At 43.3% G+C, this 27350-nt stretch overlaps 1 long non-coding RNA gene across 1 annotated transcript; it reads right to left on the bottom strand.

Moving 5' to 3' along the window:
* Positions 1-1539: 1539 nt before the first annotated feature.
* LOC142475688 (uncharacterized) lies at positions 1540-25659 on the bottom strand. Its single transcript, XR_012791081.1, has 7 exons — positions 25555-25659; positions 23044-23163; positions 21928-22023; positions 20380-20483; positions 19060-19170; positions 16548-16667; positions 1540-2583 (listed from the first exon to the last, which is right to left on the bottom strand). It is a non-coding gene; the product is annotated as an uncharacterized LOC142475688 (long non-coding RNA).
* Between the last annotated feature and the right edge of the window lie 1691 nt (positions 25660-27350).

Here is a 27350-nt window from a genome sequence, read left to right as displayed (position 1 = left end):
GACGGAGTATGGACCCCCTTGAAGTTCGGGACTTTTCCCATAAACTTCAATGGCAGAAAACCCCCATTGACTTCAATGGCGGCGATTTACCATTGAAAGTCTATGGCGGAGCTGCCCGTTGTTTTCAATGGGGATTTAGTGAAAAGCTGAGATTTCTTTTTCAATGGAGATTTTTGTATTAAAATGATTTAATGTGCATTGGTGTAACTCCGGTTTCTTAGGTCGTAGCAAGTCGCTTTTTGGACCATATGGTGTCCCAGTTCTGGCAATGCGAACTGGGAAGTTTGGACCTGCTAAACCTAACGGAACCGGATATTTTAATACGTTTATGTTTTATGCTTAATAGTGTATCTTAAGGTATGGACAAAGACCCAGAAGAGATTCTTTTGGGCCATAAGGTAGCAGATGGCCCTGGGGACGCCGCTATGTCTAGGATTTAAGTGCTGTTCAAAGAGTTTTATCACCCTCACTGTTTATCCGAAGCCCAAACCAGGGCAGGTCTTAAGTGTTCCAGTTAACACCTTTCAACAAAGGTTTTCCTGCCAGAACTCCAAATGGTAGACTGTCTGGCATTCCTGACGTAAATGTGGGGCTTCAGAAATGAGACCCCCAGAGTTCTACTGCGCATGTGCCAACTAGCAGGGGGGCATGGGTCAGAATGCTTTCCCACGTTAGTGAGTGGCTGGAGGTAATTGTAAACCAATCCCCTGTGCTTAAGGTTAAGAATAGAAGGAGAATGGTTTATAAACTGCTGTCCACCCATATATCCTTTGTCTTCGTTTGCTGATATGGTTACCTGATATCACCTGAATGATTTCCTCACTGCTGAAAGAAATGCTACATCATACTTCTCATTCCCCAACCCTTAAGTAAGTGTACTTCTTGTTCGTTACTGTATTATCTGTTGTGTTCACCTATATTCTAAGGAATAAATACAATTTATTATATCTTAAGCCTCGTTCAGTTCAAACCCAATTATTTTTGTGTAATATTAATAAGCCTGTGGAAGCTATCGTCACAAGGAGGTATTATAGTGTGTATTGTGGGGAGAATTAGTGTGTGTGTTGTTTGGGAGTGATATTCGGGAGGATTGTGTGTGCAGAAGGAAGAATGAGTGAGGGGGGAGTAAGGGAGCAGGATTGAATGAGAGGGGGTCATTGAGTGATAGCGGGGAGGGGAGGGAAGAGTGAGGAGAGTGGGTGTAGGAGGGAGCAGTGCAAGAGACCGTCGGGGGCAGAATACATGGTGAGAAGGGAGGCTGCCTAGAAGCATAAAAATCTACTTCACCACTGTTCTGTACTCTCTTCAATACTCTGTGTTACAGATCTCTCTGGCAAGAAATGGGGTCCAATGGCAAAGACTGCTCTAAATAAGATAGTATAAATGAACACAGAGAGAAATTCCAAAGAGTAACCCAAGAAAATACAAGTGAAATCTAATCGTAAGGTAATTAGTCCCATTAAGTGAAATACATAAAGGAATAGTCCATAAAAAAGCACAAAGGAAAAAAATAGGAGTACTTTATTGTGATGTTACATTTCAGAGAATATAAAATTATAGGAAAACAATTCCACTTTGTTCAGAAAACCAGAAAGTCTTGGTCCCAGGTGGACTGAATTTTTATTGCAAATAAGTTCCTTAATACACAAGTAAAGAATATAGTTACTTATTCTATTCTCTACTGTAAGACGTGCCACATTGCCCAATATTTGGGTACAGTGCCCAGATTGTGACCATGCACTACAGAGGTGAGATTCCCCCAACTCCAATTTGCTACACACTCCAAGAGAGATTATTGTGATCAGAGGTGGAATGAGAGGGGTGAGAAGGGTCGCTGCCCAGGGAGTAGCCTGACAGGGGGTACAGAAATCTCTTTTGGTGCATATATTGCGGAGCTGCATTGATTGACTTGTCAATCAGCTCTGCTGCCTATCCCATTGACATCATGATCCGGCACTGTGATCAGCTGCAGCGCTGACCCAGGTGTGTTAGTGCAGCACTTTACAGGGAGGGAACAGAGGTTGTGGATGACAGATGCTGGGGATAGGCCATGAGTACGGGCCAGAGTAAGGTGGAGACTTTCTGTACTCTGCATACAGGACACTGCATGCATGACAGTGTCTGTGTGTGTGTGTGTGTGTGTATTCCAAGTGTCAGTGTGCATAAGTAAGTGTGCTCTGTAAGTATGCCTGTGTGGCAGGTATAGGGGGGTGGTTCAGCTGGAGGAACTTATCCAGGCACAAAAGCACATAGATGCCCCAGATTATACCACCCCAAATGCTGATAATATCCTGCTGCACTTTACAGAAGATGATGCAGATGTCAGTGGGTGGTGGGTTCATTAAATCCATCCATCATATCATAGCCACACTGTGCATATGATGTACTGAATCAATCACAGGAAGACATCTCCATGGTAGGGGTAGAAGTTAACAGAATATGTCCAGCACTGTGGTGTGTAGCCCATAAATAATAATTGTGCACATTACAGAACATACTTGCAACTGCAAGATCATTTTGCTGCTTGTAGTGTTTGCTCTTGTCCTGTGCAGTGTTGTCGTAGATCTGTCTCTTCAGTGTTCACTGCAATAAAAGTAAGACATTGCATTAATATTACAGAAGTTTGGGAGCTGAAATCCCACTATGCTGCAGACATTTTCCCTTTGCATAAGATTCTTGTGATTATATCTCAATGATGATCAATAACAACTACATCATAACACAGCCGCTCAATACAAAATATGTATTTGCTATCAATGGTCATGGAGGCCAAACGTCACACAATGTACAGATATACTGCTGCGGCCGAGTTTATTCGAGCATTTGCCCGTTCTTGGCCGCAGCAGTAACCTGGCGCGCGCCGGAGGGTGCCGGGCGCACGCCGAAGCAGCGGAGGAGCGCCCTCCGATCGGGGCTTTCTCCCTTCCGCTGCCGGGTCCGTCGGGTCCCCCGGAACCCCCTGCCGCTGTCCCCCACATCGCGGGACACCAGTGCTCCCTCGGGGAGCCCTGGACGCGCGTGCAGGGGGCGCAGGCACCCGATGACGCGTGACCGTGCATCGGTGATGCGCGGCACGCTGAGGGAGTGCGGCTAGCACGCCGGGGCATCCCCCGGCTTGCGGTGCTAGCCGTGCTTCAATAAAACGTGTCGGTAGTGTAGCAAGGATTATTTTTTCCTCTGGTGCATTATGATGGGATGTGTTGTAAGATTCTGCATTATTAGCATCACTGAATCTTTTGGAAACTGAGTAATATTCTATGTTTTAATGCAATATTATGGATGATCAGCCGGTAAAATAAAGCTTACTGTATCTGTAGCCATGCTCTACCCATGATGTGCTGAATCAATGACTGCAGAGTGATTCAGAGTGGTAAACATGACTGGAACTCATCTCTGAATAGAGGACAGAACAGCAGTGCAGAGTAGGAGGTGAATGTATCTCAAATGGAAGACTTAGTAGCTGTGTGGGGAGTAGACAGTACAGACTGATCAAATAAATAGTTAAAGGAGTATCTTCAACATTACTTGGCTTTGTTATCAACATTGAAGTTTCTCTTGTTTTTTCTGTTCTTTAAATCACTACTACTGATGCCATGTGTAACCTGTACTGAGAGATATACTCTACTGGCCTAGATGAAACCATATGATGCAAACAGGATTCATCCCACTCCAGATTCATATGATTGCACCACTTCAACCTTTAATAAAACACATAGAACTACAGCAGTGCGCTACTGCACATGTTCTTGTTATGAATGGTAGTAGATGTGGTCCTTGGGTCAATACTTCATACAGCAGCCACACTCTACTCATGATGTATTGAATCAACAAAAACCTGCATGGTACAGATCACAGGAAGGGTAGAGTAGAGGGGAATATGTCCAATGCGAAACCCTTAGCAGCTGGATTGTGTGGAGTCAACAAAACGACAAATACTAAATGAGAAATATACACATTGCTTATCTGTCTCTGTGTAGTCATTTTCCTCCTCTTCAACTGTCTTTCAAAATTTCTCTTCTGACAGAAAAGAAACACATGGCTTCAATATTCACTGTTCTTCCCTCCTGAAATAAAAGTTAAGCATTGCATGGTTATGATCATACATACAATGAACCTTGCGCCAAACCATGTGATCCAAAGTAAATCCACCTCCCTCCCATAGCTGTGTTCCTTCTAGAGCTTCTACCACACAAGTCATTAATGTTCGTGACACTGTACTGCAGTCACAGTCTGCACACAAAGTACTGAATCAATTACATCACACTGAAAAGGCAGTCTACATGATGCAATAGTTAACCATAATAACTCTGTCATGCAAATGACAGGAAAACCTATATGTATATCATTAGGGGGAGGGGAAAAATAATTAAAAAATAAGTGCGACAAATAAAAACAGATTATAGGAAAGTAAATCCTTGCCCTGGGAACTTTACAATCTAATAGAAATGTTAGAAGACTTAAAGAGAGGCAGCAGTTGGGGGAAGAAGTGCAGTAGATGACAATGCTTGTCCTTAATGGTGGGTACAATTAGTAGAAAGCACATCTTGGGAACAATAGTTGTTAGCAGTGACTGTGGGTGTGGGACAGTAGCCACGAGTCAAAGTTTTTGAAATGCTTGATTTAAGTCGTGAATTTTAAGATTGGTCTTACATGTGGGTGGAAGAGGTTATGTTGGCATATACTGAGTGTGAGGAAGTTTCACATGTACGGTGCAGTGATGGAAAATGGTTTCAGGCAAGTGAGAGAACAGTAGAGGTGAAAGAAGTTTACAGGAGACAGTTATGGTTATAGTGCAAGAGACAAGCAAGGGCATAACGAGAGATCAAAGATGATATGCAAGAAGGAGCAGATTAATGGAGAGCCTTAACAAAAAGGTAAGGAGGAGAACTTTGTAGGTGATACAAAAACTTGATGGGATGCCAGGACAGGGATTTAAGGAGATGAGCAGAGACTGTTGTGGGAGAAAGTGAGATAATTCAAGCAGCAGAGTTTTGCATAGGAGAAAGTTGTGAAGCATGGAGGCCTGTTAGTAGTATGTTAAAATAACCTATAGGATAACAGTATACATTGGAGTTTTAGCAGTAGGTTGAGAGGGGAAAGGGAAGATCTTGGCAATATTACAGAGAAAGAGGCAACACATTTTACCCATAGCCGTGCATGTGAATGGAGATGGAATTGAAGAGCCAAATGTTACTCCTATGCAACATGTTTGATGACAAGATAGATGGTAGTACTGTTTACTGTGATGGAGAAAGGGGATAATATGAGCCCAGTGTTAGACATTAAGTTTAAGGCAGTGGAGTGCCATCCATGAGCATATAGCCAGGAGACAACCCAAGAGTAGGGACTTGATTGCAGGAGTGAGAACAGGGGTGGATAGATTTGTGTGTGTATCATCCGCATAGAGATTATATCTAAGGCCAAAAGCATTGATGAAGTCACCAAATGATAGTATGTAGAGAGAAAGAGAGATCTCAGAACAGACCCCTGATGTATACCCACAGACAGATCAATAGAAGACGAAGACATGTTAGCAACAGAGATGGAGAATGTGTGACAGGAAAGTTATGATGAAAACCAGGATAGAACTTTGTTACTGATACCAAGAGAGAGTTTAGAATATGAAGGAGGAGAGTGATTGAGAGCATCAAACGCAGCCGATAGATCAAGTAGGATTAGTAGGGAAAAACCTTGGGAATTAGCTTTAAGCACAGTCTGTAGAACGTGCTGTACGAAAGGCAGGTTGTAAAGGATCCAGGAGGGCATGTGATTTAAGAATGTTGACACTAGCAATTAGAAGGCAAACAGCATGAGGGATACAGAGCGGTAGTTAGTAAGGCACATAGGGTGTAGTTTGTTTCTGACAAAAGGGTGACCGCTACAGGCTTAAAGTAAGAGGGCAAAAATCCAGAGAATAGGGAGAAATTGAAGATGTGGGTGAGAGTGGGGACTAAGAGATGCAGTAAGGTGTGAGGGGATACGATCTAGAGGGCATGTGGTAGAGGGAGAATAGAAGATGATTAGCTTCCAGCTCTGTAAGAGAAGAAAAGGAGTCAAGTGTAGAAGGAGATTTGGGTAGAAGGAGAGAAGGGGGAAGGGACAGAAGGAATCTCCTTTTGGGTGGCATCCACCTTGCCTCTGAAGTAGTCAAATGCTTGAGGAGAAGTGAAGGAAGGATGGCAAGTGGGAGGAGAAGGTCAGTGGAGGGAGTCAAATACAGAGAAAAAAAACAGCGTAAATTAAATTTGAGTGTTGATGAGTGTGGAAAAAAGTAGTGTATTTAGCCCTAGAGAGCAGCTTTATACAGGACAGGAGACATTTTTACTGTAGAAAAATCAAACGAAGTGTGAGATTTCCTCCGTAGGTATTAAGAACAGCGAGTGGAAGTGTGATGAGTGTGTTTGGGAATTTAGCCAAAGGTGTGGGTTAGAGGGATGAGTGTGTCAGAGCCTATAGGGGGCATATAGATAGGAGGATAGCATTGTAAGAGTTAATAAGATTGTTAGTTTAAGCAGAAAGAAAGAGAGAGAAGAGAGAAGAGAGGTTAGAGTAGATGTCAGAGGAGAGTTTAATTAAGCAGAGGCAAATCAGTGGGACAGGTAAGATGCGGTGAGGGGAATGACTGATTGTGACTGATGAGAGCAGAAGAGGTTATGTACAACTAGAGCCTTGTTAGTAAGAGTGGACATTCCAGAGGGCACAGGAGAAGGGAAGAGAAAAGTAAGGAAAGGAATGTGGATTACATTAGATAGGTTAACACTCTTAGTAGGGAGGCCTGATGTGTATATGAGCCGGTCCAAGATTATAAGAGATATCCCCCAACATCAGCGAGCATAGAAGGAGACACAGAGATAGGTGTAGAGAGAGACAGAGATAGGGATATGTAGAGAGAGAAGGGCGTCAAGAGAATGAGACAGATAGGCGTAGAGAGAGGAGACATAGAGAGAGGGGGCTTTGAGAGGGGGGCGTAGAGAATGAGGGAAGGTGGAAGAGAATAGGATGTGCAGGAGTGCATTTCATTGAGCAGTGCAGAAATAGCTGCAATAGAGGTCTGTACAAATGGTGCTTTGTGTAGACACATGCAAAGGTAGGGGAAGGAAAGTGTATAGAACATGTGGATAAAAGCAGGAGTGTGGAAGTTAGAGAAATTAGAAAAGTTTTACAGAGGAGTGAGGAAACAGTAAACAGAAAGAACAAGAGAGAGGTTACATTGGGATGACGTGCTGTGGTAGAGAGAAATGCTAGGAGAGAGCCTCCAGATATTAGAGGACATGAATTGAGAGAGCAAATGTATAAATCAAAACCGGAGGGGGAGGTATAGCACGAAAGCTTGCACAGCAGTTGATGAAGATTATAGTCTTAAAGTTGCGTGTACCTGTCAGGGCACTCAAGAAGGTCAATGCTCACAAGTGCAGAGTTCATGAAGAAATGCTGAATCCAGTTCCCCTCCAATTTAATTTTAATATAACTTTTTCATTCTTCATTACTGCAAAAAGCAAACAAAACAAAACCACATTGCATTACTATTTTCAAAATGGATTGAATGACATATTCAACAGTAACTGTGTGATGCCAATATTGCCTTCTCACTCGTAGGCCAGTACGGTCAGGTACCCAGTACTGATAAAACAATAAGTGCCCGTACTAAGTACCAATATGAATTATAAGGAAATGTAAAATCTCCAGGTCTCTCTCCATCTCTGCAACAGATATATGGATAAGCCCATATTAAGGCATCACGTGACCGGAGCCGTCACTGACTGGGTATACGCAAAGATGCAGGGAGATGCAAAGAAAGGGAGGGAGACAGGGAGAAGATGGGAAACGGAGGGAGGCACGGATGGCGGGCCTCTCTCTTTCACTGGTGCATGCAAGGAGCTGGTCCCAACATCCACAAAGTGTGTGTGTATTATTGGTTGTGTTTTATGGTGGTAGGAGGATAGTGTGTATATTGTGTGTGTGTGTGGGAGTATTATATTGTGTGTAGGGTATTATAGTGTGTATATTATGTTGAGGTGCAGAGGAGAGTGTTAGATTGGGTATCTTGTGTTAGGGGGTATTGTGTATATTGTGTTTAAGACTATAATATTATTGGGGAGATTATTATTGAGGAGGTATTAAAGTGTGTATTGTGGGGAGTATTAGTGTATGTATTATTTGTGGGTGACAGATGCTGTGGGTAGGCCAAGAGTACGGGCCAGACTAAGGTGGAGACTTTCTGTACTCTGCATACAGGACTCTACATGCACTGCAGAGGTGAAATTCCCCCAACTCCAATTTGCTACACTCTCCAAGAGAGAATATTGTGATCAGAGGTGGAAGATGAGCAGGGTCACTGCCCAGGGAGTAGCCTGTCAGGGGGCATGGAAATCTCTTTTGGTGCGTATGTTGCCACGTGGCATTGATTGACCGGTCAATTAGCACTGCTTCCTATCACAGTGACATGATCCGGTGCTGTGATCGGTTGCAGCGCTGACCAAGGTGTGTTAGTGCAGCAATTTACAGGGAGGGAACAGAGGTTGTGGGTGACAGATGCTGGGGGTAGGCCAAGAGTACGGGCCAGAGCAAGGTGGAGATATTCTGTACTCTGCATGCCCATCCTGCATGCCCAGGACTCTGCATGCATGCCAGTGGCTGTGGGGTGTGTGTGTGTAGGTATGCCAAGTGTCAGTGTGCATAAGTAAGTGTGCTGTGTGTGTAAGTAAGTTTGCCTGTGTGGCAGGAGGTGTAGGGGGGTGGGGGGCGGGGTGCGGTTCAGCTGGAGGACTTTACCCAGCACAAAAGCACATAGATGCCTCTGATTATATCACCCCAAATGCTGATAATATCCTGCTGTAGATGCACTTTACAGAAGATGATACAGATGTCATCAGTGTTTGGTGGGTTCATTAAATCAATCCATCATATAATAGCCACACTGTGCATATGATGTACTGAATCAGTAACACCAATCACAGGAAGACATCTCCATGGTAGGGGTAGTGTTGAAGTTAACAAAATATGTCCAGCACTGTGGTGTGGAGCCCATACATAATAATTGTGCACATTACCAGAACAACATATTGTCAACTGCATGATCATTTTGCTGCTTGTAGTGTATACTCTTGTCCTGTGCAGTGTTGTAGTAGATCCGTCTCTTCGGTGTTCACTGCAATAAAAGTAAGACATTGCATTAATATTACAGAAGTTTGGGGGCTGAAATCCCACTATGCTAATGACAGTTTCCCTTTGCATAAGATTCTTGTGATTATATCTCAATGATGATCAATAACAACTACATCATAACACAGCTGCTCTATACAGAATATGTATTTGCCATCAATGGTCATGGAGGCAATATGTCACACAATGTACATATATAGCAAGGATTATTTCTTCCTCTGGTGTATTATGATGGGAGGGTGAGATTCTGCATTATCAGCATCAGTAAATCTGTAGGAAACTGAGTGATATTCTATTTTTTAATGCAATATTAGGGTAAAATAAAGCTTGCTGTATCTATAGCCATGCTCTACCCATGATGTGCTGAATCAATGACTGCAGAGCGATTTAGAGTGGTAAACATGACTTGAACTCATCTCTGAATAGAGGGTAGCACAGTAGTGCAGAGTAGAAGGTGAATGTATCTCAAATGGAAACCCTTAGCAGCTGTGTGGGGAGTAGACAGTACAGACTGACCAAGTAAATAGTAAAAAGTAGTAACTTCAACATTACTTGGTTTTGTTCTCCACTCCTGTTTTTCTGTTCTTTAAATCACTAATACTGATGCCATATGTAACCTGTACTGAGAGTTATATACTCTACTGGCCTAGATCAAATTAAATGATGCAAACAGGATCCCTCCCACTCAAGATTCATATGATTGCACCACCTCAACCTTTCATAGCAATAACATAGAACTGCAGCAGTGCGCTACTGCACATGTTCTTGTTATGAATGGTAGTAGATGTGGTCCTTGGGTCAGTACTTCATACTGTAGCCACACTCTATTCATGATGTATTGAATCAACAAAAATCTGCATGGTACAGATCACAGGAAGGGGTGGAGTAGAGGTGAATATGTCCAATGCGAAACCCTTAGCAGCCGGATTTTTTGGAGTCAATAAAACGACAAATACTAAATGAGAAATATACACATTGCTTATCTGTCTCTGTGTAGTCATTTTCCTCCTCTTCAACTGTCCTTCAATTTTCTATTTTGCAAGAAAATGAACACATGGCTTCAATATTCACTTCTGTTCTGCAGTCTTTCCTCTTGAAATAAAAAAGTTAAGCATTGCATTATTATTATTATAATTATTATTGACGATACATACAATGAACCTTGCTCCAAACCATGTGATACAAAGCAAATCCACCTCCCTCCCACAGCTGTGCTCCTTCTAGAGCTTCTACCACACAAGTTATTCATGTCAGTGAAACTGTACTGCAGTCCCGGTCTGCACACAATCTACTGAATCAATGACATCACACTGTGTCACACAATGTCATGCTAACGACAGGAAACAATCTTTGTATATATCTTTGTATATATAATAATAATAATGATAATAATAATAAAAAAAATAAGACAGGACAGACACTCCTACATTGCAATCAATAGAAAATAACTGGGACAGGCACTTCAAGGATGCATACGGTCCCGGATAAACTGTAGCTACCTATACACGTGTGCCTTGTCTCTAGACTCTGCATATATCTCTATTTATATACCACCCATTGTGTACTCAGCGCTTTACAAGAGAGACCAAAAAGTACAGGAAATTATTATACAATAAGTTCAACAAACAAAAACAGACAATAGGAAAGTAAATCCCTGTCCTGGGTAGTTTACAATCTAAGAGAAATGTAAGGAGACTTACAGAGAGACAACAGGTGGGGGAACAAGTGCAGTAGATGACAATGCTTGTCCTTAATGGTGGGTACTTGTAGTATAAAGCACTTCTTGGGAACAATAGTTAGTGACTGAATGAGTGACAGTAGCAACGAGTAAAAGCTATTGAAATGCTTCATTTAAGTTGTGAATTTTAAGGTTGATCTTAAATGTGGGTGGAAGAGGGTATGTTGGCATATACTGAGTGTGTGTGAGTTTCACAGGTAAATTGATGGGAAAGGGTTTCAGGCAAGAGAGCGAGTGCGCAGTAGAGGTGTAAGAAGTATAATGGAGACAGTTATTAGTAGAGCTTAGGAGACGAGGAAGGGCATAACGAGACCAAAGATGATATGTAGGAAGGAGCAGATGAATAGAGAATAGTGTTGGACTGGGTCCTCAACTATAAAAAAATGGGTAACGGGTACCCGGCCAAAATGAAAGGTTCTACCCGGTCGGGTACACGGTTTGGCACTTACCTTCCGGGTGGCGGTGACATCTAGGATCAGCAGCAGTCCTGTGACGGTGGCAGCATCTGTGGTGTCTTCAGCCGGCGGGGGAGCTGCAGGCTCACAGACACAGCTTACCTGCTTCGGTGCTGTGGAAGTGATTCCTGCAGCTCCCCCCGCCAGGTGAAGACACCTCTGATGCTGCCAACATCAGAGGACTGCTGCTGCTGATCCTAGATGTCTTAGGAAAGGTAAGTATAAAAGATTATTTCCAGCTGCCCTGACATTACCCGACGCCGGGTATTACCCGGCCAAGTCCACTTCTCAGTGGCCGGTTTCGAGTAATGTCCGGGTAGCTGGAAATGTGTCGGGTAACGCCGGGTACTCGGTACACCACTAATAGAGAACCTTAACAAAAAGGTAAGGAGGAGAACTTTGTAGGTGATCTGAAACTTGATGGGAAGCAAGGAGAGGGATTTAAGGAGGAGGAGGAGATGAGCAGATACTGTTGTGGGAGAAAGGGAAATTATTCAAGCAGCAGAGTTTTGGATAGATTGCAAATGAGAAAGTTGTGAAGCAGGGAGCCCTGTTAGCAGTATGTTAACCCATACGATAAGGGCATGCATTGGCGTTTTAGCAGTAGATTGACAGAGAAAAGGGCAAATCTTGGAAATATTACAGAGAAAGAATCGACAAACTTTAGCCAGTGTCGTGAATGAAGATGGAAAGGGAAGAGTCAAATGTTACTCCTAGGCAATGTGCTTTCATGACAGGATGATGGTAGTACTGTTTACTGCGATGGAGAAAGGTGATATTAGGCCAGATTTAGGGGGAAATATGAGGAGCTCAGTTTTAGACATTAGGTTTAAGGCAGAAGAGTGTCATCCATGGAGGATATAGCCAGGAGGCGACCCGAAACTAGGAACTAAATGGCAGGAGTGACGGTAGGGTGGATAGGTGTGTGTATCATCTGCATAGAGATGATATCAAGGGCCAAAATAGTTGATAAGGTCAACTAGTGATAGTATGTAGTGAGAGAGGTCCCAGAACAGAGTCCTGAGGTATACCAACAGACAAAACAACAGGAGACAAAGACACGTTAGCAACAGAGATGGAGAATGTGTGATGGAGAAGTATGATGAAAACCAGGATATAAGTTTGCTGCGGATACGAAGAAAGAGTTTAGAATATGAATGAGAAGAGTGATTGACAGTATCAAAAGCAGAAGAGAGATCAAGCAGGATTAGTAAGTAAAATGGACCTTGGGAATTTTCTTTATGTACATAATTGGTTACATTGGGAAAGGCAGATTGTGAAGGGCCCAGAGGAGCATGTGATTTAAGAATGTTGATCAAACGGGAGATCACAAGACGTTCTAGCAATTAGGAGGCAAATGGTAGGACGGATACAGGGCGATAGTTAGAAATTCACACAAGGTCAAGGTTATTTTTGAGAATAGGGGTGACCACTGCATGCTTAAAAGGAAGAGTTGAAAGAGCCAAAGGATATGGAGGAATTGAAGATGTGGGTGAGAGTGAGAATATAGGATTGAGAGGGCATGTGGTAGAGGGAGAAGAGAAGATCAGGTTCCAGCTTTGTGACAGGAGAAAAGGAGTCAAGAGTGCAATGAGATCTAGATAGAAAAAGAGAGAGGGGGAAGGGAGAGAACGAATCTACTTGTGGATGGCATCCACCTTGCCTCAAGTGAGCAAAGGCTTGAGGAGAAATAAAGGATGGATGTTAAGTGGGAGGAGAAAGTCAGTGGTGGGACTCAAATACATAGAAGACAGTGTGAATGAAATTGGAGTGTTGATGAGTGAGGAAAAAGTAGTGTTTGACCTTAAAAAAAGGAGCAGAGTTTTACAGAACAGGACAAAGGTTTAGTGTAGAAAATCAGACTGAGATTTCCTCCATAGGTGTTAAGAGCAGCAGTGTGATGTGATGAAGTGTGATGAGAGCGTGCTTGTGAATTAAACCAATGCATGGTTTAGGCTGCGTCTATAGTAAGCACACAACAGAAGGCAAAGTTAGCGCATGCCTGTCGCTCCAGCAATCCCCGCACTGAGGTCCGAGGCGACGGGGAGGCCCTGCATCGCTCGCACGCACTGTGGACGACCAAGCGTGTGCCCATGATAATCACGGCCTTAGAGGGATGAGTGTGTCAGAGCCTAGAAGGGGCATATAGATGATGGAGGAGGAGGGAGGAGGAGATGATAGCATTGTAAGAGTTAACAAGATAGTTAGTTTAAGCAGAAAGTGAGGAGAGGTTAGAGATAAGGGTAGATGTCAGAGGAGAGAGTTCAATTAAGCTGAGGTATCGAGTAGGACAGGGGTGAGGGGAATGAGAAGTGGTGGATGATGAGAGCAGAAGAGGTCATGTACAAATAGACCATGTTAGTCGTAGAGCAGACATTCCAGAGGGCACGTGAGAAGGGAAGAGTAAAGTGAGACAAGGAATGTGGATTACATTAGATGGGTTAATACGCTTAGCAGGGAGGTGGAGAGAGAGGCAAGAGGCAGAGGGTGGTGTAGGGGTAGAGGAAGAGATGTTGCATGTACCTTGTCAGAACATTAAAGAACGTCAATTCACACTGGTGCAGAGTTGATGATGAAATGCTGAATCCAGTTCACGTCCAATTCAATTTTAACAGAACTTTTTCATTCTTCATTACTGCAAAAAAAAAGTAAAAAACAATGCATTACTATTTTCAAAATGGATTGAATTCCCCCACCAATGACTATGTGTTACCAATATATCCCTCTCAGTCCCACTGCAGCACATACTGTACCAGTGTGAAAGTAAGAAGGTACACAGTACCGGTAAAACAATACGTGCCGGTACTATGCACCATATGAATTATAAGGGGATGTAAATCTCCCAGTCTCTCTCCATATCCGCAACAGAGCGGGCTCCGGTCAGTGGCATGGATGCCCATATATGGGTATGCTCATATTTGGGCATCCCATGTCACTGACCGGAGCCGGCTCTGAGTATAGGGATATATGCGGAGACGCACAGGTGCAAGGAAATGGGAGGAGGCACGGTGAGAAACAGGGAGAGACCACAGGAAGATAGAGGGCAACAACTTCCACAAGGTACTTGTATGGGTATAATTGTTTGTATTTTGTGCAGAGGGGGTAATTTCAGATAAAATACAATTCTCCACCCTCTACGAAACAATTCCACTTTGTTCAGTAAGCCAGAAAGTCTTGGTCCCATGTGGACTGAATTTAATGCAAATAAGGTCCTTAATACACAAGTAAAGAATAAAGTTACTTATTCTCTACTGTAAGAAGTGCCACATTGCCCACTATTTGGGTCCTGTGCCCAGATTGTGACCATGCATGGCAGAGGTGAGATTCCCCCAACTCCAATTTGCTACACTCTCCAAGAGAGATAATTGTGATCAGAGGTGGAACTAGGGGAGGGTGTGAGCAGGGTCACTGCCCAGGGAGTAACCTGACTGGGGGCACGGAAATCTCATTTAGTGCATATGTTGCGGCACTGCATTGATTGACCGGTCAATCTGCACTGCTGCCTGTCACAGTGACATCCTGATCGGGCACTGTGATCAGCTATAGCACTGACCCAGGTGAGATAGTTCAGCACTTTACAAGGAGGGAACAGATGTTGTGGGTGACAGATGCTGGAGGTAGGCCAAGACTGTTGGCCAGAGTAACGTGGAGACTTACTGCACTCTGCATGCCCATCCTCTCCCTGACATCAGGGGAAGGAAGTGGCCCTGGGGTGTGTGTAGGTATGCCAGATGTCAGTGTATGCATAAGTAAGTATGCCTGTGTAGTGGGAGGTGTAGGGGCGTTAAGCTGGAGGACTTAAAACAGGCACAAAAGCACATAGATACCTCTGATTATACCGCACCAAATGCTGATAATATCATGCTGTAGCTGCACTTTACAGAAGATGATGCAGATGTCATCATTGGTTGGTGGGTTCATTAAATCAATCCATCATATCATAACCACACTGTGCATATGATGTACTGAATCAGTAACACCAGGAAGACATCTCCATGTTAGGAGTAGAGTTGAAGTTAACAGAATATGTCCAGCACTGTGGTGTGTAGCCCATAAATAATAATTGTGCACATTACCAGAACAACATACTGTCAACTGCAAGATCATTTTGCTGCTTGTAGCATATGCTCATCCTGTACAGTGTTGTAGTAGATCCGTCTCTTCAGTGTTCACTGCAACAAAAGTAAGACATTGCATTAATATTACAGACGTTTGGGGGCTGAAATCTCACTTCGCTGCGGACAATTTCCCTTTGCATAAGATTCTTGTGATTATGTCAATGATGATCAATAACTGCATCATAACACAGCCGCTCTATACAGAAGATGTACTTGCTCTCATTGGTCATTGAGGTAATACGTCACACAATGTACAGATATAGCAAGGATTATTTCTCCCACTTGTGCATTATGGCATTATGATGGGAAATGTTGTGAGATTCTGCATTATCAGCATCACTGAATCTTTTGGAAATTAAGTGATATTCTATGTTTTAATGCAATATTATGGGTGATCAGCCGGTAAAATAATAATAGCTTGCTGTATCTGTAGCCATGCTCTACCCATGATGTGCTGAACCAATGACTGCAGAGAGATTCAGAGTGGTAAACATGACTGGAACGCATCTCTGAATAATGGGCAGCAAAGCAGTGCAGAATAGGAGGTGAAAGTATTTAAAATGGAAGATCCTTAGCAGCTGTGTGGAGAGTAGACAGTACAGACTGACCAAGTAAATGGTAAAAGGAGTAACTTCAACATTACTTGGCTTTGTTCTCCACATTGAAGCTTTCCTCCTCTTTAAATCACTAATACTGATGCCATGTGTAACCTGTACTGAGAGTTATATAATCTACTGGCCTAGATGAAACCATATGATGCAAACAGGATCCATCCCACTCCAGATTCATAGAATTGAACCACCTCAACCTTTCATAACAATCACATAGAACTGCAGCTGTGCGCTACTGCACATGTTCTTGTTATGAATGGTAGTAGATGTGGTCCTTGGGTCTTTACTTCATACTGTAGCCACCCTCTACTCATGATGTATTGAATCAACGAAAACTTGCATGGTTCAGATCACAGGAAGGGGTAGAGTAGAGATGAAAATATTCAATGTGAAACCCGTAGCAGCCGGATTGTGTGGAGTCAATAAAACGACAAATACTAAATGGTAAATGAGAAATATACACATTGCTTATCTGTCTCTGTGTAGTAATTTTCCTTCTCTTCAACTGTCCTTCAAATTTTCTCTTTTGCAAGAAAAGGAACACATGGCTTCAATATTCACTTCTGTTCTGCAGTCATCCCTCCTGAAATAAAAGTTAAGCATTGCATTGTTATTATGATAATACATACAATAAACCTTGCTCCAAACCATTTGATGCAAAGCAAATCCACCTCCCACCCACAGCTGTGCTCCTTCTAGAGCATGCATGTCAAACTCCAGTCCTCGAGGGTCCCAAACAGGCCAGGTTTTCAGTAGGGATATCCTGAAAACCTGGCCTGTTTGCTGCCCTCGAGGACTGGAGTTTGACATCCTTGTTCTTGAGCTTCTACCACGCAAGTCATCCATGTGAGTGACACTGTACTGCAGTCCTGGTCTGCACACACTCTACTGAATCAATGACATCACACTGTAAAGGCAATCTACAAGATGTATTAGTTGTCCACACTTCCGAAATGTTACTTTTATGTCCAAATCACTTATTCCCATGACCTGATATTTGTATTTGTTATTTATAGGACTGTCACAAAGAGTTGATGAGGTCACCAAATGATAGTATGTAGAGAGAAAGAGAGATCTCAGAACAGAGCCCTGATGTATACCCACAGACAGATCAATAGAAGACGAAGACATGTTAGCAACAGAGATGGAGAATGTGTGACAGGAAAGTTATGATGAAAACCAGGATAGAACTGTGTTACGGATACCAAGAGAGAGTTTAGAATATGAAGGAGGAGAGTGATTGAGAGCATCAAACGCAGCAGATAGATCAAGTAGGATTAGTAGGGAAAAGTGACCTTGGGAATTTGCTTTAAGCACAGTCTGTAGAACGAGCTGTACGAAAGGCAGGTTGTAAAGGATCCAGGAGGGAATGTGATTTAAGAATGTTGACATTCTAGCAATTAGGAGACAAACAGCAGGAGGGATACAGGGCGGTAGTTAGTAAGGCACATAGGGTGTAGGTTGTTTCTGAGAAAAGGGTGACCACTACAGGCTTAAAGTAAGAGGGTAAAGAGCCAGAGAATAGGGAGGAATTGAAGATGTGGGTGAGAGTGGGGACTAAGAGATGCAGTAAGGTGTGAGGGGATACGATCTAGAGGGCATGTGGTAGAGGGAGAAGAGAAGATGATTAGCTTCCAGCTCTGTAAGAGAAGAAAAGGAGTCAAACGCAGAAGGAGAATTAGGTAGAAGGAGAGAAGGGGGAAGGGACAGAAGGAATCTCCTTGTGGGTGGCATCCACCTTGCCTCTGAAGTAGTCAAATGCTTGAGGAGAAGTGAAGGAAGGATGGCAAGTGTGAGAAGAAGGTTAGTGGAGGGAGTCAAATACAGGGGAAAAAAGACAGCGTAAATTAAATTTGTGTGTTGATGAATGTGGAAAAAAAAGTAGTGTGGTTTGGCCCCAGAGAGCAGCTTTATACAGGACTGGAGACATTTTTACTGTAGAAAAATCAAATATCAATTGTGTGATTTCCTTCATAGGCATTAAGAACAGCGAGTGGAAGTGTGATGAACATGTTTGGGAATTTAGCCAAGGGTGTGGGCTAGAGGGACAAGTGTGTCAGAGCCTAGAGGGGGCATATAGATAGGAGGATAGCATTGTAAGAGTTAATAAGATTGTTAGTTTAAGCGGAAAGAGAGAGAGAGGTTAGAGTAGATGTCAGAGGAGAGTTTAATTAAGCAGTGGAAAATCAGTGGGACAGGTAAGATGGGGTGAGGGGAATGACTGATTGTGAATGATGAGAGCAGAAGAGGTCATGTACAACTAGAGCCTTGTTAGTCAGAGAACGGACATTCCAGATGGCATAGGAGAAGGGAAGAGAAAAGTAAGGAAAGGAATGTGGATTACATTAGATAGGTTAACACTCTTAGCAGGGAGGCAGAGGCAGGGAGGCCCGATGTGTATATGAGCAGGTTCAAGATTATAAGAGATATCCCACACATCAGCAAACATAGAAGGACACACAGAGATAGGTGTAGAGAGAGACAGAGATAGCTCTATGTAGAGAGAGAGGGACGTAGAGAGAATGAGACAGATAGGCGCAGAGAGAGGGGGCGCAGAGAGAGGAGGCGCCAAAAGAGGGGGCGCAGAGAGAGGGGGCACAGAGAATAGGATATTAAAGAGTGCTTTTCATTGAGCAGTGCAGAAATAGCTGCAATAGAGGTCTGTACAAATGGTGCAGTGTGTAGACACATGCAAAGGTAGGGGAAGGAAAGAGGAGAACATGTGGATAAAAGCAGGAGTGTGGAAGTTAGAGAAATTAGAAAAGTTTAACAGAGGAGTGAGGAAACAGCAAGCAGAAAGAACAAGAGAGAGGTTACATTGGGATGACGTTCTGTGGTAAAGAGAAAATGCTAGGAGAGAGCTTTCAAATATTAGAGGACATGAATTGAGGGAGCAAATGTATAAATCAAAACCTGAGGGGGAGGTATAGCACGAAAGCTTGCACAGCAGATTATAGTCTTAATGTTGCGTGTACCTGTCAGGGTATTCAAGAAGTTAAATTCTCACAAGTGCAGAGTTCATGATGAAATGCTGAATCTAGTCCCCCTCCAATTTAATTTTAATATAACTTTTCCATTCTTCATTACTGCAAAAAGCAAACAAAACAAAACCACATTGCATTACTATTTTCAAAATGGATTGAATGGCATATTCAACAGTGACTGTGTGATGCCAATATTCCCCACTCACTCGTAGTGAAGCACATATTGTACTAGTGTTGAAAGTAGGCCGGTAGAGTCAGGTACGCAGTACTGATAAAACAATAAGTGCCCGTCGTAAGTACCAGCTCCGCAACAGTGCGGGCATCACATTAGTGACGTGGATGAACATATATGGATAAGCCCATATTAAGGCATCACGTGACCAGAGCCGTCACTGACTGGGTATACGTAAAGACGCAGGGAGATGCAAGGAAAGGGAGGGAGAGAGACAGGGAGAAGATGTGAAACGGAGGAAGGCACGGATGGAGGGAGTTCTTCCGAGCTTCTGCGGGCCTCTCTCTTTCACTGGTGCATGCCGGGAGCTGGTCCCAACATCCACAAAGTGTGTGTGTATTATTGGTTGTATTTTATGGGGGTAGGAGGGTAGTGTGTATATTGTGTGTGTGGGAGTATTATATGGTGTGTAGAGGTGCAGAGGAGAGTACTAGATTGTGTATCTTGTGTAAGGGTGTTGTGTATATTGTGTTTGGAGCTATAATATTATTGGGGAGATTAGTATTGAGGAGGTATTATAGTGTGTATTGTGGGGAGTATTAGTGTGTGTATTGTTTGTGGGTGACAGATGCTGGGGGTATGCAGCAATCCCTGCACTGAGGTCCGAGGCGGCTCTGCATCGCTCGCACACACTGTGGATGACCAAGCATGTGCCCATGATAATCATGGCCTTAGAGGGATGAGTGTGTCAGAGCCTAGAAGGGGCATATATATGATGGAGGAGGGAGGAGATGATAGCATTGTAAAAGTTAACAAGATAGTTAGTTTAAGCAGAAAGTGAGGAGAGGTTAGAGATAAGGGTAGATGTCAGAGGAGAGAGTTCAATTAAGCTGAGGTATCGAGTAGGACAGGGGTGAGGGGAATGAGAGGTGGTGGATGAGAGCAGAAGAGGTCATGTACAAATAGACCTTGTTAGTCAGAGAGCAGTCATTCCAGAGGGCACGTGAGAAGTGAAGAGTAAAGTGAGACATGGAATGTGGATTACATTAGATGGGTTAATACGCTTAGCAGGGAGGTGGAGAGAGAGAGGCAAGAGGCAGAGAGTGGTGCAGGGGTTGAGGAAGAGATGTTGCATGTACCTTATCAGAACATTAAAGAACATCAATTCACACTGGTGCAGAGTTGATGATGAATCCAGTTCACCTCTAATTCAATTTTAACAGAAATGTTTCATTCTTCATTACTGAAAAAAAAGAAAAGTAAAAAACATTTCATTACTATTTTCAAAATGGATTGAATTCCCCCAACAATGACTATGTGTTACCAATATATCCCTCTCAGTCCCACTGCAGCATATACTGTACCAGTGTGAAAGTAGGAAGGTACACAGTACCGGTAAAACAATACGTGCCGGTACTATGCACCATATGAATTATAAGGGGATGTAAATCTCCCAGTCTCTCTCCATATCCGCAACAGAGCGGGCTCCGGTCAGTGGCATGGATGCCCATATATGGGTATGCTCATATTTGGGCATCCCATGTCACTGACCGGAGCCGGCTCTGAGTATAGGGATATATGCGGAGACGCAGAGGTGCAAGGAAATGGGAGGAGGCACGGTGAGAAACAGGGAGAGACCACAGGAAGATAGAGGGCAACAACTTCCACAAGGTACTTGTATGGGTATAATTGTTTGTATTTTGTGCAGAGGGGGTAATTTCAGATAAAATACAATTCTCCACCCTCTACGAAACAATTCCACTTTGTTCAGTAAGCCAGAAAGTCTTGGTCCCATGTGGACTGAATTTAATGCAAATAAGGTCCTTAATACACAAGTAAAGAATAAAGTTACTTATTCTCTACTGTAAGAAGTGCCACATTGCCCACTATTTGGGTCCTGTGCCCAGATTGTGACCATGAATGGCAGAGGTGAGATTCCCCCAACTCCAATTTGCTACACTCTCCAAGAGAGATAATTGTGATCAGAGGTGGAACTAGGGGAGGGTGTGAGCAGGGTCACTGCCCAGGGAGTAACCTGACTGGGGGCACGGAAATCTCATTTAGTGCATATGTTGCGGCACTGCATTGATTGACCGGTCAATCTGCACTGCTGCCTGTCACAGTGACATCCTGATCGGGCACTGTGATCAGCTATAGCACTGACCCAGGTGAGATAGTTCAGCACTTTACAAGGAGGGAACAGATGTTGTGGGTGACAGATGCTGGAGGTAGGCCAAGACTGTTGGCCAGAGTAACGTGGAGACTTACTGCACTCTGCATGCCCATCCTCTCCCTGACATCAGGGGAAGGAAGTGGCCCTGGGGTGTGTGTAGGTATGCCAGATGTCAGTGTATGCATAAGTAAGTATGCCTGTGTAGTGGGAGGTGTAGGGGCGTTAAGCTGGAGGACTTAAAACAGGCACAAAAGCACATAGATACCTCTGATTATACCGCACCAAATGCTGATAATATCATGCTGTAGCTGCACTTTACAGAAGATGATGCAGATGTCATCATTGGTTGGTGGGTTCATTAAATCAATCCATCATATCATAACCACACTGTGCATATGATGTACTGAATCAGTAACACCAGGAAGACATCTCCATGTTAGGAGTAGAGTTGAAGTTAACAGAATATGTCCAGCACTGTGGTGTGTAGCCCATAAATAATAATTGTGCACATTACCAGAACAACATACTGTCAACTGCAAGATCATTTTGCTGCTTGTAGCGTATGCTCATCCTGTACAGTGTTGTAGTAGATCCGTCTCTTCAGTGTTCACTGCAACAAAAGTAAGACATTGCATTAATATTACAGACGTTTGGGGGCTGAAATCTCACTTCGCTGCGGACAATTTCCCTTTGCATAAGATTCTTGTGATTATGTCAATGATGATCAATAACTGCATCATAACACAGCCGCTCTATACAGAAGATGTACTTGCTCTCATTGGTCATTGAGGTAATACGTCACACAATGTACAGATATAGCAAGGATTATTTCTCCCACTTGTGCATTATGGCATTATGATGGGAAATGTTGTGAGATTCTGCATTATCAGCATCACTGAATCTTTTGGAAATTAAGTGATATTCTATGTTTTAATGCAATATTATGGGTGATCAGCCGGTAAAATAATAATAGCTTGCTGTATCTGTAGCCATGCTCTACCCATGATGTGCTGAACCAATGACTGCAGAGAGATTCAGAGTGCTAAACATGACTGGAACGCATCTCTGAATAATGGGCAGCAAAGCAGTGCAGAATAGGAGGTGAAAGTATTTAAAATGGAAGATCCTTAGCAGCTGTGTGAAGAGTAGACAGTACAGACTGACCAAGTAAATGGTAAAAGGAGTAACTTCAACATTACTTGGCTTTGTTCTCCACATTGAAGCTTTCCTCCTCTTTAAATCACTAATACTGATGCCATGTGTAACCTGTACTGAGAGTTATATAATCTACTGGCCTAGATGAAACCATATGATGCAAACAGGATCCATCCCACTCCAGATTCATAGAATTGAACCACCTCAACCTTTCATAACAATCACATAGAACTGCAGCTGTGCGCTACTGCACATGTTCTTGTTATGAATGGTAGTAGATGTGGTCCTTGGGTCTTTACTTCATACTGTAGCCACCCTCTACTCATGATGTATTGAATCAACGAAAACTTGCATGGTTCAGATCACAGGAAGGGGTAGAGTAGAGATGAAAATATTCAATGTGAAACCCGTAGCAGCCGGATTGTGTGGAGTCAATAAAACGACAAATACTAAATGGTAAATGAGAAATATACACATTGCTTATCTGTCTCTGTGTAGTAATTTTCCTTCTCTTCAACTGTCCTTCAAATTTTCTCTTTTGCAAGAAAAGGAACACATGGCTTCAATATTCACTTCTGTTCTGCAGTCATCCCTCCTGAAATAAAAGTTAAGCATTGCATTGTTATTATGATAATACATACAATAAACCTTGCTCCAAACCATTTGATGCAAAGCAAATCCACCTCCCACCCACAGCTGTGCTCCTTCTAGAGCATGCATGTCAAACTCCAGTCCTCGAGGGTCCCAAACAGGCCAGGTTTTCAGTAGGGATATCCTGAAAACCTGGCCTGTTTGCTGCCCTCGAGGACTGGAGTTTGACATCCTTGTTCTTGAGCTTCTACCACGCAAGTCATCCATGTGAGTGACACTGTACTGCAGTCCTGGTCTGCACACAATCTACTGAATCAATGACATCACACTGTAAAGGCAATCTACAAGATGTATTAGTTGTCCACACTTCCGAAATGTTACTTTTATGTCCAAATCACTTATTCCCATGACCTGATATTTGTATTTGTTATTTATAGGATTGTCACAAAGAGTTGATGAGGTCACCAAATGATAGTATGTAGAGAGAAAGAGAGATCTCAGAACAGAGCCCTGATGTATACCCACAGACAGATCAATAGAAGACGAAGACATGTTAGCAACAGAGATGGAGAATGTGTGACAGGAAAGTTATGATGAAAACCAGGATAGAACTGTGTTACGGATACCAAGAGAGAGTTTAGAATATGAAGGAGGAGAGTGATTGAGAGCATCAAACGCAGCAGATAGATCAAGTAGGATTAGTAGGGAAAAGTGACCTTGGGAATTTGCTTTAAGCACAGTCTGTAGAACGAGCTGTACGAAAGGCAGGTTGTAAAGGATCCAGGAGGGAATGTGATTTAAGAATGTTGACATTCTAGCAATTAGGAGACAAACAGCAGGAGGGATACAGGGCGGTAGTTAGTAAGGCACATAGGGTGTAGGTTGTTTCTGAGAAAAGGGTGACCACTACAGGCTTAAAGTAAGAGGGTAAAGAGCCAGAGAATAGGGAGGAATTGAAGATGTGGGTGAGAGTGGGGACTAAGAGATGCAGTAAGGTGTGAGGGGATACGATCTAGAGGGCATGTGGTAGAGGGAGAAGAGAAGATGATTAGCTTCCAGCTCTGTAAGAGAAGAAAAGGAGTCAAATGCAGAAGGAGAATTAGGTAGAAGGAGAGAAGGGGGAAGGGACAGAAGGAATCTCCTTGTGGGTGGCATCCACCTTGCCTCTGAAGTAGTCAAATGCTTGAGGAGAAGTGAAGGAAGGATGGCAAGTGTGAGGAGAAGGTTAGTGGAGGGAGTCAAATACAGGGAAAAAAAGACAGCGTAAATTAAATTTGAGTGTTGATGAATGTGAAAAAAAAGTAGTGTGGTTTGGCCCCAGAGAGCAGCTTTATACAGGACTGGAGACATTTTTACTGTAGAAAAATCAAATATCAATTGTGTGATTTCCTTCATAGGCATTAAGAACAGCGAGTGGAAGTGTGATGAACATGTTTGGGAATTTAGCCAAGGGTGTGGGCTAGAGGGACAAGTGTGTCAGAGCCTAGAGGGGGCATATAGATAGGAGGATAGCATTGTAAGAGTTAATAAGATTGTTAGTTTAAGCGGAAAGAGAGAGAGAGGTTAGAGTAGATGTCAGAGGAGAGTTTAATTAAGCAGAGGAAAATCAGTGGGACAGGTAAGATGGGGTGAGGGGAATGACTGATTGTGAATGATGAGAGCAGAAGAGGTCATGTACAACTAGAGCCTTGTTAGTCAGAGAACGGGCATTCCAGATGGCATAGGAGAAGGGAAGAGAAAAGTAAGGAAAGGAATGTGGATTACATTAGATAGGTTAACACTCTTAGCAGGGAGGCAGAGGCAGGGAGGCCCGATGTGTATATGAGCAGGTTCAAGATTATAAGAGATATCCCACACATCAGCAAACATAGAAGGAGACACAGAGATAGGTGTAGAGAGAGACAGAGATAGCTCTATGTAGAGAGAGAGGGACGTAGAGAGAATGAGACAGATAGGCGCAGAGAGAGGGGGCGCAGAGAGAGGAGGCGCCAAAAGAGGGGGCGCAGAGAGAGGGGGCACAGAGAATAGGATATTAAAGAGTGCTTTTCATTGAGCAGTGCAGAAATAGCTGCAATAGAGGTCTGTACAAATGGTGCAGTGTGTAGACACATGCAAAGGTAGGGGAAGGAAAGAGGAGAACATGTGGATAAAAGCAGGAGTGTGGAAGTTAGAGAAATTAGAAAAGTTTAACAGAGGAGTGAGGAAACAGCAAGCAGAAAGAACAAGAGAGAGGTTACATTGGGATGACGTTCTGTGGTAAAGAGAAAATGCTAGGAGAGAGCTTTCAAATATTAGAGGACATGAATTGAGGGAGCAAATGTATAAATCAAAACCTGAGGGGGAGGTATAGCACGAAAGCTTGCACAGCAGATTATAGTCTTAATGTTGCGTGTACCTGTCAGGGTATTCAAGAAGTTAAATTCTCACAAGTGCAGAGTTCATGATGAAATGCTGAATCTAGTCCCCCTCCAATTTAATTTTAATATAACTTTTCCATTCTTCATTACTGCAAAAAGCAAACAAAACAAAACCACATTGCATTACTATTTTCAAAATGGATTGAATGGCATATTCAACAGTGACTGTGTGATGCCAATATTCCCCACTCACTCGTAGTGAAGCACATATTGTACTAGTGTTGAAAGTAGGCCGGTAGAGTCAGGTACGCAGTACTGATAAAACAATAAGTGCCCGTCGTAAGTACCAGCTCCGCAACAGTGCGGGCATCACATTAGTGACGTGGATGAACATATATGGATAAGCCCATATTAAGGCATCACGTGACCAGAGCCGTCACTGACTGGGTATACGTAAAGACGCAGGGAGATGCAAGGAAAGGGAGGGAGAGAGACAGGGAGAAGATGTGAAACGGAGGAAGGCACGGATGGAGGGAGTTCTTCCGAGCTTCTGCGGGCCTCTCTCTTTCACTGGTGCATGCCGGGAGCTGGTCCCAACATCCACAAAGTGTGTGTGTATTATTGGTTGTATTTTATGGGGGTAGGAGGGTAGTGTGTATATTGTGTGTGTGGGAGTATTATATTGTGTGTAGAGGTGCAGAGGAGAGTACTAGATTGTGTATCTTGTGTAAGGGTGTTGTGTATATTGTGTTTGGAGCTATAATATTATTGGGGAGATTAGTATTGAGGCGGTATTATAGTGTGTATTGTGGGGAGTATTAGTGTGTGTATTGTTTGTGGGTGACAGATGCTGGGGGTATGCAGCAATCCCTGCACTGAGGTCCGAGGCGGCTCTGCATCGCTCGCACACACACACTGTGGATGACCAAGCATGTGCCCATGATAATCATGGCCTTAGAGGGATGAGTGTGTCAGAGCCTAGAAGGGGCATATATATGATGGAGGAGGGAGGAGGAGGAGGGAGGAGGAGGAGATGATAGCATTGTAAAAGTTAACAAGATAGTTAGTTTAAGCAGAAAGTGAGGAGAGGTTAGAGATAAGGGTAGATGTCAGAGGAGAGAGTTCAATTAAGCTGAGGTATCGAGTAGGAAAGGGGTGAGGGGAATGAGAGGTGGTGGATGAGAGCAGAAGAGGTCATGTACAAATAGACCTTGTTAGTCAGAGAGCAGTCATTCCAGAGGGCACGTGAGAAGTGAAGAGTAAAGTGAGACATGGAATGTGGATTACATTAGATGGGTTAATACGCTTAGCAGGGAGGTGGAGAGAGAGAGGCAAGAGGCAGAGAGTGGTGCAGGGGTTGAGGAAGAGATGTTGCATGTACCTTATCAGAACATTAAAGAACATCAATTCACACTGGTGCAGAGTTGATGATGAATCCAGTTCACCTCCAATTCAATTTTAACAGAAATGTTTCATTCTTCATTACTGAAAAAAAAGAAAAGTAAAAAACATTTCATTACTATTTTCAAAATGGATTGAATTCCCCCAACAATGACTATGTGTTACCAATATATCCCTCTCAGTCCCACTGCAGCATATACTGTACCAGTGTGAAAGTAGGAAGGTACACAGTACCGGTAAAACAATACGTGCCGGTACTATGCACCATATGAATTATAAGGGGATGTAAATCTCCCAGTCTCTCTCCATATCCGCAACAGAGCGGGCTCCGGTCAGTGGCATGGATGCCCATATATGGGTATGCTCATATTTGGGCATCCCATGTCACTGACCGGAGCCGGCTCTGAGTATAGGGATATATGCGGAGACGCAG

The sequence above is a fragment of the Ascaphus truei genome, unplaced genomic scaffold (assembly GCF_040206685.1).
Source record: "Ascaphus truei isolate aAscTru1 unplaced genomic scaffold, aAscTru1.hap1 HAP1_SCAFFOLD_1331, whole genome shotgun sequence".
In the NCBI taxonomy this organism is placed as follows: Eukaryota; Metazoa; Chordata; class Amphibia; order Anura; family Ascaphidae; genus Ascaphus; species Ascaphus truei.
Note: the sequence above shows the minus strand (reverse complement) of the source record. Positions and strands in the feature narration are given on the sequence as shown.